Here is a 15,293-nt window from a genome sequence, read left to right on the forward strand (position 1 = left end):
TGATGCTTCCTCAGACTGGGGTGTATTGGAAGAGTGATGTCAGTTGAAGAGAGATTCGTGTGCTGAGGCAAGAAAAGTGATGAGGCAAGATGCATGGAAGACATGCGATGTTTGGAGGGTATAAATAGGACTCGATGAACAGTGATGGAGGCTGAGCTAGGCTGGCTTATAGGCCTAGCTGTGCAACACTTGTTGGTCTTGCATCTTCAGTGATCTTTGCTTTGCTGAGAGAGGCATAGCCGAGAAATTTTCCTGGTGTTCTTCCTGGTCTGCTGACTTGTACATAGGCTGAGGCTTGGCTGTCTCTGCTAGGTAGTGCCACCGCTGCTGATTCATGTTTGCTCCCCTTACTCTATGGAACTGGACTGCTGATATATCTGTAAAGTGTTTGTGAGTGGATTGAGCTGTTACTGCTAATATGTGAACTAAACTGCTGATTTCCAGACAACACAGATGAAAGCTGCTACAAAGAACAATTTCTAAACAGGTCCACCTCCCCCATATCCTTTATTTTCCAATACCTCTAGTGGAGGGTGGGCTAGAAGGAAGGTTACAGAATTTAAGAATCATCATTAAAAATAGTTTTTGAACTGCTCCAGTACAGAGTCGTGCTCACGTCTGTCCTTAAGACTCCCTTTGGTGTCTACAAGACCCTCTTTCCTTCCTCCGCAGCGATCCTACTGCCAGAACTTCACCATGTCCATTCTCAAGATCCATGCCAGAGAGATCTTTGACTCCCGTGGAAATCCCACCATTGAGGTGGATCTCTTCACCGCAAAAGATGTCTTCCGTGCTGCGGTGCCCAGCGGTGTGTCCACTGGTATCTACGAGGCCCTAGAACTCTGAGACAATGATAAGACCCGCTTCATGGGGAAGTGTGTGTCAAAGGCTGTTGAGCACATCTATAACACCTGAGTACCTGCTCTGGTTAGCAAGAAACTGAATGTTGTGGAGCAGGAGAAGTTTGACCAGCTGACGATTGAGATGGACGGCACGGAGAATACATCTAAGTTTGGTGCAAACGCCATCCTGGGAGTGTCCCTGGCTGTCTGCAAGGCTGGTGCCATGGAGATAGGGGTGCCCCTTTACCGTCACATTGCTGACTTGGCTGGCAACCCCGAGGTCATCCTGCCCGTCCCAGCTTTCAATGTGATCAACGGCGGTTCTCACGCTGGCAACAAGCTGGCCATGCAAGAGTTCATGATCCTGCCTGTGGGGGCATCCTCTTTCCGGGAAGCCATGCACATTGGAGTAGAGGTTTACCACAACCTGAAGAACGTCACCAGGGAAAAGTACAGGAAGGACACCACCAATGTGGTTGCTGAGGGTGGATTCGCACCTAACATCCTTAAGAACAAAGGAGCACTGGAGCTGCTCAAGTCTTCCATTGCAAAAGCCGGGTACACTGACCAGGTTGTCATCAACATGGATGTGGCTGCCTCCGAATTCTACAGAGCTGGCAAGTATGACCTGGACTTCAAGTCTCCAGATGACACCAGCCAGTACATCACACCCGACCTGTACAAATCCTTCATCAAGGACTACCCAGTGGTGTCCATTGAAGATCCCTTTGACCAGGACGACTGGGATGCAGAAGTTCACAGCTACTGCAGGCATCCAGGTGGTGGGGGATGACCTCACAGTGACCAACCCTAAGCGGATCGCCAAGTCTGCAGGCAAGAAGTCCTGCAATTGCCTCCTGCTCAAAGTAAACCAGATTGGCTCTGTGACCGAGTCTCTGCAGGTGTGTAAGCTGGCATGGTGTCCCATCGATCTGGGGAGACTGAGGATGCTTTCATTGTCAACCTGGTGGTAGGGCTCTGCACCGGGCAGATCAAGACTGGTGACCCCTGCCGATCTGAGCGCCTGGCCAAGTACAATCAGATCCTTAGAGTGGAGGAAGAGCTGGGCAGCAAAGCCAAGTTTACTGGCAGGTCCTTCAGGAACCCCCTGACCAGGTAAGGCATGGACCAGAGATCCCTGGAGCTACCAGATCCTCTGTCCCTGATGTCATCCAGGCGGCTCAAGGCTGGCCCAGTGCTTGCCCCTCCCATGTCACTGCTTCCTTAGATGTCCACCCCTGACCACCTAGAGCCCTGCCGGAGCCCCCAGCTTTGTAATCATGTGATCGGTCTGAAGAATTGTTTCTGTTACCTGACTTTCCAGCTAGTGTCTGGAGCCCTCAGAACTCCAGCCTAAACTCTAGGGTCCCCCCAGTGGTTTACATGCAAAAATAAAAGTCGCAGAAGCCCCCAAAAGTAGTTTTTGAAAAAATTAAAGTTACAGAAACTCTTCACTGCTTTCTGTCTATTTGGGTTACTATAAGATTCCAAGACATGGATATGCATCACTTTCTCTATATTTGAGAATTTTCTACTATGATTTTATTGAAAATATTTTCTCTACATTTACTATGGAGTTCTTCTTTACCCAGTATTTACATATTTTGCCCTTTCATAATAGCTCAAAGGTCTTACATGTTCTATTCATACTGGTTTTGATTGATTAATGTCCTTAATTAAATGTTGTGACTTGTCTGCCTTGTCTTCAGCTCCTGATATTCTGCCCTCTCTGTGATCCATTCTATTGGTGTAATTTCCATGATAAATTTTACGTGATTCACTGAATTTTTCATCTCCAGCCTTCAATTTAGTTTTCACCTGATTTGGTATTCATATACTATAGCAACTTTCTTACTTTAGTCATATTTATGTGGATCTTTACTTATTTCTTGGAATATATTTATGATTATTCTAAAAGTTTTTGTCTTGAATTTCACCTACATCTTTTTCATCAGGGGTTATTTATTTTTGATAGGTAATTTTGGGAAAAAAACATTTGTCTAAGTCTTTCCTCTTGCATGAATTTTGTCATGGAGATATCAAGAACTCAATTGATTTTCCTTTAAGTTGCCATTCATTCTGTGGGAATGCTTGAAATGTTCTAAAGAGAATACGTTGGTCAATGCTTGAGGTGTCATTTTCTTCTGGTGTTTGAGGTCTCAAGCTCTGAGAGTAAATTTCCAAATGATTGCCATGTTCCCTGTGTTCTCTCTTGTATACCTATTCAGATCATATACGGGTTCTTCACAGCTATGAGTTTCTGTGTGTTCTGAGGGCTATTCTGGGTCTGACTGAGACTATCTCCAGTTCTTGCTCCAGCTCTGGATCTAAAAGTTGTTCTTGCTCTGGCTCTGGCTCCTACTTTTCATTTCAGTTTTCCCAATAATTCTAGCTTGGGTCCTGTTTTTTACTTGCTCTTGGTGTCTAGAAGTGCTAATGTATGCGAGATCTTACATTTTATAATAAGCTTATATCATTATTACATTAAGTAAATGTTTAATTCAGTATTCCATGTTCCATTGGCTTAGTTTGCCTGACTTGGTTAGTTAGGTAACATACAAAAGAATGTCATACTACTTGTGATAGAAGTATGAGAGTGGGCTATATGCTGAAGTAACAAATCTAGTCTCACACAAGGCTGGAGCTTTGTCCAGTTTGTAGATGGTAGTTTTTTAAGCTAAAAACAATATAAAACCTCATTTGTAACACAAATAAAAATAGGCTATGGAAATGATTTAGTGTTTAAATGTATACATACTGCTCTTGCAGAGAATCCACATTATAATTCCAGAGCCCATACCAGCTCAAAGATCCCTACACCTACACTCAAGGGATTGATTACCTCTGATTTCCAAAGGCACCTACATGCACTTATACTCTCTCTCTCTCTCTCTCACACACACACACACACACGCACACACACACACATACACACACACACACACACACACACACACACACACACACACACACACTTAAGAAAATTCATGAGGGGTCCTGCCGCTCCTGGGCCCTCCCCGACGGGAACCCAGAGGCCTTATACAGTTTCCTCTTGGGCCAGGGATGTGGGCAGGGGTGGGCAGTGTTGGTGGTCTCTTCTGCTCTGCAGCCTCAGGAGTGCCTACCTGACCAGGCGGTGAGGTCTCTCTCCCACGGGGTCTGGGAGCAGAGAGCTGCTGCGGGCTGGGATCCGAGGGTGTGGGACTCCCTATGTGGTTGATTCTATCAACTGTCACGATTATCACAGTGAGGGACTTGACATACACATTCAATGGTGGAGACCTTAGGACACAAGCAGAGAGCAATGCTGTTGCTCTCCTCAAGACATTCTTTCGTTCAGGATTGGAGATGAACAAGATGGCTCCTCTATTCCCACTTCGCCAGCCTTACTTTTATCTTCTACAAGTTCCAAAACAAGGAAAAAGGAAAATGTTTCTTCAGCTCAGGGCGTCTGAATCATATTTCCAAGGGGACGGGCATTTTCAGAACAGTATTCACTGAAGTCCTATGCAGCACAGACCTGAGACACCACTAGAGATATGACGTGCAACCTCACCTCCCAGAAAAGAAAACTGATGCTAACACCTTTGGGAGTTGAGTTTATACAAATGAGATACAGAAAAGGAAACGAAAACAGAAATCTAAGGACAGAAGAAGGAAAGGTTATTCAGGAAGAGGAAGTTCTACCTAGAAACACAAACACAAGAGGCATGAGACTATAGAACATGAGAAAGAAAACTCCAGAACAATCCTGCAAAACCAACAGTTGAGTGCATTGAAAAACCAGAGTCAATGAAAACCTAATATGCCCCTTTGGTTTCCTAAGACACTGAGGATGGTAGCACTCAGTACTGTGTACTTTGGATATGGTGGACTTTCAATCGCCATCTGTGATATCCAGTACCTATTTTATGTTGGTTTTAGTTTTGCTTTTATTTTCCTGGATCTGTTTACCTCTGTCTTTAAATTTATCCATAGTTTGTTTGTTTGTTCTTATCCTCTAGGGAGAGGGAAAAAAAACTTGTGACAGAGATAAAGAAAAGGAAAGCTGGATTAATCTTAGACACCTCAAGTTTTAGAGAACGGAGAAGATTTGGAATCCTAGAATCCTGGACCTTCCCTTTGTCAATCCCCTTGGACAAACGAGAGCTGAGTTAGTTGTTCTCCATTACTGCCTGTTTCGTGTTGAGTGGACAGAAATAAAGCAGAAAGCCTGCACAATGCACCCAACAAGACGAGACATTCTGCTTGCAGTTTTCCTTCCACTAAAGAACTTAAAGGTAAGGGATTTGTCAGCCCAACTCAGAGAACTTAAAAGAAAAAAAATGTTCCTACAAACTGTCAACAGGGAAGAATGGAGCCTTTGTCTCATCCACAGAAACGAATTTCCTTCAGGAAATAAATAAGAACAGTCTCAGAAGAGAAAGTTATATACAATAGAAGTTATATATAGATCCCAGAGTATACCCTGAGGGGCATGGAAAAGGTTAAGAGAAACCAAAGAGAACGTGGGCCTGTAGAAGGAAAAATCTAGGAATGGAGACACTTCTAAATTTCTCTTACTATCTATCTTAACTGGAAAAAATGAAGACCTGTGTAACAAAGGCAATTCATTTAGAAACCCACCCCCCCAAAACCACCAAGTCCTCCTAAACTGACTCTCTTGGGGTGCTATCAATTCTTTCAACCTGGTGTTGGACTCGCACCAAGGATCCCAGACTAAGAAATGACGACTCAAGAGTATTAGCGACGAACGGTGGTCACCAATCCACCTCTGAAATACAGATCGACTCCCCAACAAGGTAACTTAAAAAAAAAAGTAGGCCCTGATTCAGTAGGCCTGATTGAGGCAATTATTCAGTAGTTTTGATGTGTGTCCAGGTTGAGTCACGATTACCGTTCCATGCACCACCCACAGAGCTGTAAGGGCAGAGGCAGCTCTCAACAGCAGGAGTTTCAGAGGAGGCTTTTAAACGGGCTAGGGAGTAACTGGTTCAATTTTGATTGAACTTTTTGCTGGGTATGGACCGAAATTCTCTCTAGTATTGATTAAAAAACTAATTTATTTGCTTTGGCTACTAGGTTTAGAGGCCTGGGAAACATTGCCCAGTGACAGAGCACTTGTCTAGATATTCCACTTACCAGAGAAAAAGCAAAAATGAAAGTTGATTTCTTGTTGTGCCAGGATAGATTTTAAGACATACACATGTGGCCTATGTTGTCCAGGAGAGCAGCCTTGATCTGACCAAACCTGGGAGTTTAACAGTGGTACCAGGATACGTGTGTGTGTGTGTGTGTGTGTGTGTGTGTGTGTGTGTGTGTGTGTGTGTGTGTGTGTGTGTTGGCTTTTGTTTTGTTGTTGTTTGCATCTACAACCATACTTCATATAGAATCTTTGATGAACACCAACTGATCAAACAAACCAAAACATAACATTGTTTTACTTGGTGGGTAAGTGTGGAAAGAGAAACCCAGATACCTACCGTTTTTTCTGGAAATATTTCTCAGTCATATTAGCCTCTGCTGGTGTGACTCATGAATAAACAAGAACAAAACACCTCGATCTCATGGAGAACCTCGTGCAAAGCCTGAAGAATTCTTCAAGGGGCCGAAGAACAAATGAGCGGCATATATGCTGCCAGATCAACTCAAGGGCGCCAGTCTCCGCATCTGAGACTGCAGATTGGGGTTTCCGTGTCTTTGCCTTGGAGATCTGGATTAACTCTAGACCCACAGGTCATGCCTCTTGCTCAAACTAGCCCTTGCTCCACGAAAAGCCCACGACTCTGATATTTCCTAACTTACTGGGCGTGAAATTCTGTCCTTTGCTGAATATTCTGATATCTGTCCCCTTCCACCTCCCAGGGTTAAGCAGTGACTCAGTTTGGGCCAGAAGTCACTGGGCCAGAGTCTGCCCATTTATTCCCCTCCTGCTGCTGAGAATCTAGACCTGCTCGTTTCCACCCCCATTTTCAGCTCTGTTGTGTGATTTTTCTCTTTTAATTTGTTTTTTAGACAACCTTACCTTCTTACTTAACTACTGAAATTGTAAGGGCAGATAACTGCGATATTGAAAATAGTGAAACAAAATAGAAGCAGGCTGTCGGGGAGAAGAAAACCCCACTGCTAAGATTTTTATTTCAAGGGAGAGAGAAAAGGATTTTGTATTTCATAACAGAAAGCATTAAAACTACATAGCCCGCAAAAAAAAAAAAAAGAAAATTCATAAAAGTGCAAAAGCATAAAATTGTGTGGTCAAATAAATTTTTGTCTAACTTCATATACTCATAAACTGGAGTATATATGTATAAATGTATATATTCCGATGCATGTAAATAGCATGTTTAGTATAAATAAATGATAGAAAACTATTCAAAATAACTGTAACTATGACCCTAAAAAACTGATTATTTTTAGGTAGCCAAATTTAAGGTGTTATCTGCTTTAAAGGAGCTCTCTAAAATGTTCTACTTAAGCTTTCTGGAAAACATATAAGGAAAACTAGAAGAAAATAAGATAATAATGCATCCATTAAAGATTAACAGAGAAGAATCAAGACTATTAACACTTAAAATAACAAATTTATAATTTTTCCTTTCTTTGTTTTTTTTCCTTTTCTTTTTTTCCGGAGCTGGGGACCGACTTCCTTTGTTTTTTACTTATTCACTTTGCCTCCCACTCACTGCCTCTCCCAGATCACCCATAAAAAATAACAAATTTCAAAAAAAGACACAAAAGAGGAAGAAAGAAGTGAGAAAGTGACTAAGTAGTGAGAAATTAACAAATAAAATAGCAATAGAATAGTCTTGAGTATCAGTAATTATTTTATATATAAATACTCTCATTTTAAAATCAGAAGACATATAGTGTCTGAATGGATTACAAATAAAATACAGCTATATTCTACTTATAGGAGATGCACCTCAGTTTTATGAAATCATAAATCCAGTAAAGGTGATGGAAAACTCTGTACCATACAAATGGTTATTAAAAGAGAGAGTAAGGTAGACATAGTTAGACAAAGCAGACTGTGAGTAACATTGCTACAGAAGAAAGTTACAATTAAAAGTTAAACAAGGATAATGAGTGGGTTAAAAGGATATCATAATTGTAAAGATACACACACTCAATATCAGAGCAGGTAAACAGAAAGCAATTATTACTAGATCAGAGAGGAAAGATAGGTAGGACTACAATGAAGGTATGGGACATCAAATTTCTCTGTTCACAATGAATAGTTCATTCAAATTGACACAAAATCAATAAGGAAACATTGGAATTGGCTTACAAATTAGACAAAATATTCTGAATACATATACAAAAAAATCATTCCCTGAACTAGCAATAGAGTACACGTTTTATTCAGTTATTTGCACCTTCTCTGGGAAAGAGCATGTGTTATATCAAAAATCTTAATAGATTCACCTTTTCAACCACAATACTATGAAATTAGAATTCAATAATACAAGAAATTAAAAATCCATAAACATAGATATTAACCAACAAGCAATATAGCACTCTAGACATCATGAAAAAGCATAGTAACATCAAGAAAAACAAGATTCTAAAAGATGGAACTATACCTATGCCCATGAGAACTATACCTATGCCCATGAGAACTATACCTATGCCCATGAGAACTATACCTATGCCCATGAGAACTATACCTATGCCCATGAGAACTATACCTATGCCCATGAGAACTATACCTATGCCCATGAGAACTATACCTATGCCCATGAGAACTATACCTATGCCCATGAGAACTATACTTATGCCCATGAGAACTGTGCTAATTGGACATGGTATTATATACATATTTTGTAAAGGACATGAATTTTGGAAGAAGAGATGGTGGTAAGGGTAGGGAACCTTGAAGACATTGGAGGGGTTGGGAGTGAATATGATGATAATATAATATACACATATGTTGTGGTAAAAATTTAAAAAGGAATGTTTTCTATCAATTCCCATGAGCTGGATTTGGTCACTCCAACTGCTACTCTGGCACACAGTCTGCACCCTGCATTCTCTTGACTCCCTTTTAGCCACCCTCTTAGCGTGGTCCCCTAGGCAGTAGTTACCATGCCTGGCAAACACACACACACACACACACACACACACACACACACACACACACACACACACACACACCCCTTGTTCTGCAGGCTCTGCTCGTTTTCACTCCACTCGGGCAACAGAACCAGATCTGCATGCTCCAACTGCCTATCAGCCATTTCTTTTACACACTGCCTTCTTTGGCCTGGTAAAATAAAAGTTCCAAAACTTATAATTTAGCAATTAGATTTATATGTTAAATTCTCAATGTACAATTCATCCACACAATAAATTCACTGCCAATTGGTAAAAATATAAACCACCCATCTAGACAAGATAAAATCAATCTTGTGCACCTAAATCTGTACCATTTTCCTCCATAGTCTCCATCTTGATTTCCTCCTTCCTCTTCTCTCCCACCTTACAAAAACTTTGTCCCTGCCCCACTCTCTACTGTCCAATCATATATTGCCTTGACATCAACCTACACATCACTCTTTTTGTTTAATTAAAAAAACTTTTCTTTCAAATATAAGCTGTACACAACTATTACATTTGAAAATTATCTAAATGACTATGTTTTCTCCAAGTTAATTAGCTTGGGTAAGCTATGAGGCTAAATTAGTCTTCAACTCTGTCAGTAATCTGAGAATGACTGAAATTATGAGAAGCACAAAACATAGTTTCTAAAAATTAGCCAATTTATAGAGACTGCAGATCACCTGGAGAGTCCCTCATTCGTCAAAACATTGGAACATCAGTCTCCAGCCTTCTGGCCCAGGATCATCTGACAGACCTTTGTAATGCAGGGTTTTGAAGGGCTGATTATTCTAGCTCAGCAAAGATTATCAGTCAACTATTTTGCATAATGTGTCCCTTTCTGGACAGTATTTGTCTGTAGATAAGTTGAGGCAATTCTTGCCCAGTGGCTGTCTTACCACAATTGGAGCAACTCCACTAATGCTCAATTTCTTCTTAGAATCCAAGAAGGGGTGTTGTCAGGAGCAGACATGTCCCTAGTCAAATGATCTTAAATAAAGAAATATCCATAAATATCATATTCTGTGGACTTCTGATGCCTTTGACGATATCATCCATGCAAAGCATTTCTGAACTGTTAGGCCTTGACTACTCTCGGCCATTTCTAATTGAACTGTCTCAAAAACACCCTTTTCACGGCTCAGAACCGTGAGTTTGTTATCTGGGGCTTAACTTGTATTGCTAATCATCTAAAAACAGTTTATAATTGTAGATATAGGACTGGGTCTAAGCCTTGAGTTTAGTTACCGAATGAGTTTATGACTGTACAAATCAATCTAGCTAATCTCTCCCTGTTAAATTATGACCATTTCTAAATTCCTCATAAAAACCTTAGAATAACTACCTTCAGTCCCACAAAGTCCAGGGAATTGTGGTCATGACTCTTCAATGGCTTCTTCAATCTGTACCTGGGCATTGAGATTATCTGGTGGGGAGGGGTGATGAAGCTTGCCACAGTGATAATTGTTGTAGTCTCTGATGTCTGCCTTGGACTGGATCCTGAGGATCAGGAGTTCAAGCAGGTCTAGGAGTGAGACTCACCAAAGCTGTACATTCTGTAATATATAAATCTCAAACAAAGTCTTAGTATCCTCAAGATATCTGTATGGATTTAATCAGTCTGTGTAAGACGTATAGACTGAGTAGGATGAAATTTTGTTTCATTTTTATTGTTTTATTCTCCTGAATCTTCAGGTGGTCTCCCTTTATCAAATCTAGTCCATATGACTCTAGAAGGTGTCCAGAGCCTAATCATCTTTTTAAAAACACAAAAACAAAACCTTTCTACCAAAACACCATGTTCTGTAGTCTGTAACCAGAAAAACTTGTATCTTGTATTCTCTCCCAGAGAAATAATATAACAAGACTCAAAATCACCCATTATGAAAAGTAAAACAATTTTACAAAAAGAAGTAAGCTAAACATTAGTGTATGAGCTCGTTTAGGCTTTTCTAATCTGTCATGTCAGGAAATTAACCCAAAATTCCCTTGGAGCCCACATTAAGAGAACAGGAGCTTCCTGTTTTGGTAAATATCAAAATAACCACAAACACTTGCTAGCTGGCATTGTCAAGCCATATGGCCTTAGCAGGGTAGTTCATAAAACAATTGATCACCTTTTTATTAATACAAAGAACCAATAAGTACACAATTTTTCAAACTAAGATTTTAGCCAAAATGCGTCTGTTAAGCTCTCTACCTGGAGCATCAGACTTATATCACCACTGTCTGCTTGGAGTCAGTGACTAATTTTCCCTATCTAAATTCTGTACCACAGGTGAAAATCTCCATGTGATTCAGATAAACTCTGTACTCTCTCCTTTTAACTATAAAAACAAATTTAATCACATTTCCATTAATACCTGCCATTAAGAAGCAGGCAACTTGCCAAACCAGGATTTTAACCCCAAATCCCCATGGAACCCATATTATAAAGAATGAGTACCCTGTAAGACTTATTAGACCATTATATCTTTATACCATCTATCTTTTAAGCTCTCTACTTGGAGCCTCAGACTTTATTTATGGATAACGCTATAAGATATGTCTGTATTCACTCTGCCTGGTGTTTCAAACTTTTATTTATCTCTATCTAGTTCTGAATCATGGGTGAAATACCCACATGGTTTGAATAAACTCTGTACTTTTCACAGCAGGGGACCTAGAGTCTAAGAGCAGACTCCCCATTCTGTTCCTTTAAGGTTCCTACCTTGGACATCACATGACTCAACATGGTGCAGCCCTTTTTTTCACTTAGAAAATAAAGCTTTCTCAGGCTGAAAAACTTCAATTTTTATTGGATTCTTGACTAACATGTTGGTTCGTCAATTGCTGCAGAAAAAATAAAAATGGATCAGTGGCTATACATATGTGTTCTCACTCCAGCCTATCAGCTGGAGCCCCACATTGAGTTCCATGGACATTCTAACATGCCACTACCCCATGCTAGCCCCAGGCATTCTATAGCCTAGCATAGCATGGCTTTCAGAACTGAGACAGGTTGTCTCTCTACCTGCCAGGAATTTTGCTCATATTCCCTGTAGCCCCGTAAAACAAAGCTCTAGAAACGTGTAGTTTAACAATTAGTTATATGTTAAATTCTCAAACCACAGTTCATCCACAAAATAAGTTCACTGCCAGTTGGAAAAGATATAAACCGCCAATTTATACAATATAAAACCAATCTAGTTCACTTAAGTCTGAACCATCCTCTTCTATAAACTCCATCTTGATCTCCTCCTTCCTCCTTTCTCCCACCTTTCAAAAACTTTGTCCCTGCACCATTCTCTACTGTCCAATCATGTATCGCCTTGACCTCAACCTACATAAATATATGAAAATCTAAAACAATAAATAAAATATATAATAAAAGCAGATAAATTAAGCTGACATTGCCATCTGACGGCCTGTACTTTCCATTGTCTCATGCATTGTAATCCTGTCATCTGAGGACCTTCACTGAATACCTGCTCACTGCAGAGAACAGACCTCTCACCTCTTTTTGGCACTCCAACCCACCATCTGAGGATCCACATGTAACACTTGTCCAATGGTTAGCTCTCACTTTCCTTTCCAGAAGCATTGGCACTTATAACTATCAGCAGAGGATATAGATAGAACTGAACTTCCTTGTTTTTCCAGTAGTCCTTCCCAGCTAATTTAGGATCAGTGCTTGCATAAAACTGTCAATTCCCAACAGGCTATATCCACCATTTGAGGACCTGAATGGAACAACTCTTGACTCCATAGAGTAGCTCTTTCATTTCTCCTATCAATTGGCCCCTTAGTCCTACTATTCTAGGATTCATGGACAGTGAAATCCTTTTCCAAAATCAGAGGGTTCACTTACCCAATCATGTAGTGACCTAGGGCAGCTGCATCAGGATCTGCAAAAAGTCATTGTGTGGTCACCAAATCAAATATCCTATAACATACAAAATGTATCTCATCCACATTAATGCCATTTCTTAAGCAGATTAACATACCTCCTAGTACACAGTTTATAGCTATTGATCTTGCAAGTGGTATTTTTCTCTCAAACTGTTGATAAAGATTGTCAGAAGCAATTTGCTTCAGACTAGTGAGGCCATCACTGTGCCTTTACTACCTTACCTCAAGGGTAAAGTAGGTCTCTATCTCTGTCATAAATTAGTTTGCAGGAACATTGATCAACATTCTCTATCTTGGTTGTCTCTAATCTTGGTTGTCAAGTTGACTGTATCTGGAAACAACTAAGAGATAAGGTACTGAACAAATATGTAAGGAATTTCCTTGATCAGGTTATTTGAAGTGGAAATACCCACCCTAAATGTGGTTGATAGCTTCCAAGGGAAGTCAGATGAAAGAATGTTCAACAGAAAAAGGGTTTCATGTTTTTGCTTGCTTATCTTTATATCACCTTCTAAACAGACTGCCAAGTTCATCTTTCCTGTTTATGGTCTGATGTCAAGTTTATTTGCACTGTTGTTGCCATTGATTGCCACTGCCACTCTAATTGCTCTGCTTCTGTCACATCAGAACCCAGTTTCTTTTACCTTCCAGCATGGAATGAAGGTAAGTAGTTATCCAGGAACCTTCCAGACCTCTTAGACTGAGATTGTTGAGGCACTCCCTCATGTGGACTAAGCAGCAAGCATCCTCTCACATTTTCTAGTGAGAATATGATGATTGTTCTAGCGAAGATCATAATGTATAAGCAATAAGAAAAAAGCATATTCTAATATATACTTATTCTATTAGTTTTATTTTGTCCTATAGAGAACTCTGACTAGTATACTTCTAAAAAATATCCTATACCTCTATTATACTGATGATATTATGCTAATTAGAGGAGGTAAGATACTCTAGACATGTGGCAAAATATATGTACATCAAATAAAAAAGAAACAAATGCAATTAAAATAAAAGGGTCTTCTATTTCAGTAAAATTTCTAGGAGCATAGTGGTGTCAAATTTGTAAAGATACTCCTTCAAAGCTGAAGGGTGAATTGTTGGAGCTGGCCTTCCTTACCACCAAGAAAGAAGAACAATGCATACTTGGATTTGGAAGATATCATATTACTCTCATATATGTGCTACTCCAGCCCATATTACCAGTGACTTGTAAAACTACTAGTTTTTAGTAAGGCTCTGAACAGAAGGCTCTTCATCAGGTCTATTCTGCTGGGAAAGTGGCCATATGATGCAGGAGATGCATTGATACTTGAGGGTATAGTTTGGCTCATAATTCCAGGTTACATTCCATCACAGCAGGGAAGGCACAGAAGCAGGAGCTTGAAAAAAATCACATTGCATCATAGTCAAGACATATAATCAGGAACAGAAAGTAAAGTGAATTATTTCATGCATACTTGTGCTCAGCTTACTTTCTTTGTTTGATACAGTTCAGCATTCCTGTCTCAGACAGTGGTACCACTTATAATTAAGACTTGAAGATGTGTCTTCCCATTTCACTTAGCTCAATCTAGACAATTCCTCAATTCTGACATTCTCAGAGTCAAATCTTTATCAAAACAACCCCTGATAGACATTTCCAGTGGCCTGTTTTCTAATGCTAATTATCTTACTTTTCTTGTCACAATGTTTCTGCCAAAGCTGCTATCTATGGGTATACAGAATTCCTTATTCAGTGTCATACTATCACACACAGCACTGTTTTCGACCAAGGAACTTGCTTCACAGTCAAAGAAGTACAGCAGTCACCTCATGCTTATGAAAGTCACTGTTATTAACATGTCCCTAAACATCTTCAAATAGCTGGCTTGATAGGACTGTGGAATGGCCTCTTAACAACACAGTTACCATGCCAACTAATTAGCACTATCATGTATCCTTAGCTTATAATAATATATTCTGAAACATTTTTAAATGAATAAGCTCTTGGGCCCTCCTCTACGGGAACCCAGAGGCCTTATACAGTTTCCTCTTGGGCCAGGGATGTGGGCAGGGGTGGGCAGTGTTGGTGGTCTCTTCCGCCCTGCAGCCTTAGGAGTGCCCACCTGACCAGGCGGTGAGGTCTCTCTCCCACGGGGTTTGGGAGTAGAGAGCTGCTGCGGGCCAGGATCCGCGGGTTTGGGACTCCCGGTAAACACCGGAAGTGCCCGGTCCTCAAACTCCTATTATAATTGTGACTTTGAATGACTGACACTTATGACTATTTTGAAAAATATTTACCATCATTTTCTTCTTTCCTTAGGCTTCTTCCTTTCTAATATGTATTCCTCCAATATTCTTTAGTTGTCTTACTGCTCTAGCTAAAACTTCAAGCACTATACTAAATACATGTGGAGACAGTGGTCAGCCTTGTTTTGTCCATGAGTTTACTGGAATTGTTTAAGTTTCCCTCCATTTAAT

The 15,293-nt window shown here is 40.3% G+C and overlaps 1 pseudogene; it reads left to right on the forward strand.

The window, feature by feature from the left end:
- Positions 1-653: 653 nt before the first annotated feature.
- Eno1-ps28 (enolase 1, pseudogene 28) lies at positions 654-1,962 on the forward strand (annotated as a pseudogene).
- Positions 1,963-15,293: the final 13,331 nt, after the last annotated feature.

Source organism: Rattus norvegicus, chromosome X (genome assembly GCF_021556685.1).
Source record: "Rattus norvegicus strain SHRSP/BbbUtx chromosome X, alternate assembly SHRSP_T2T, whole genome shotgun sequence".
NCBI classification, from domain to species: domain Eukaryota; kingdom Metazoa; phylum Chordata; class Mammalia; order Rodentia; family Muridae; genus Rattus; species Rattus norvegicus.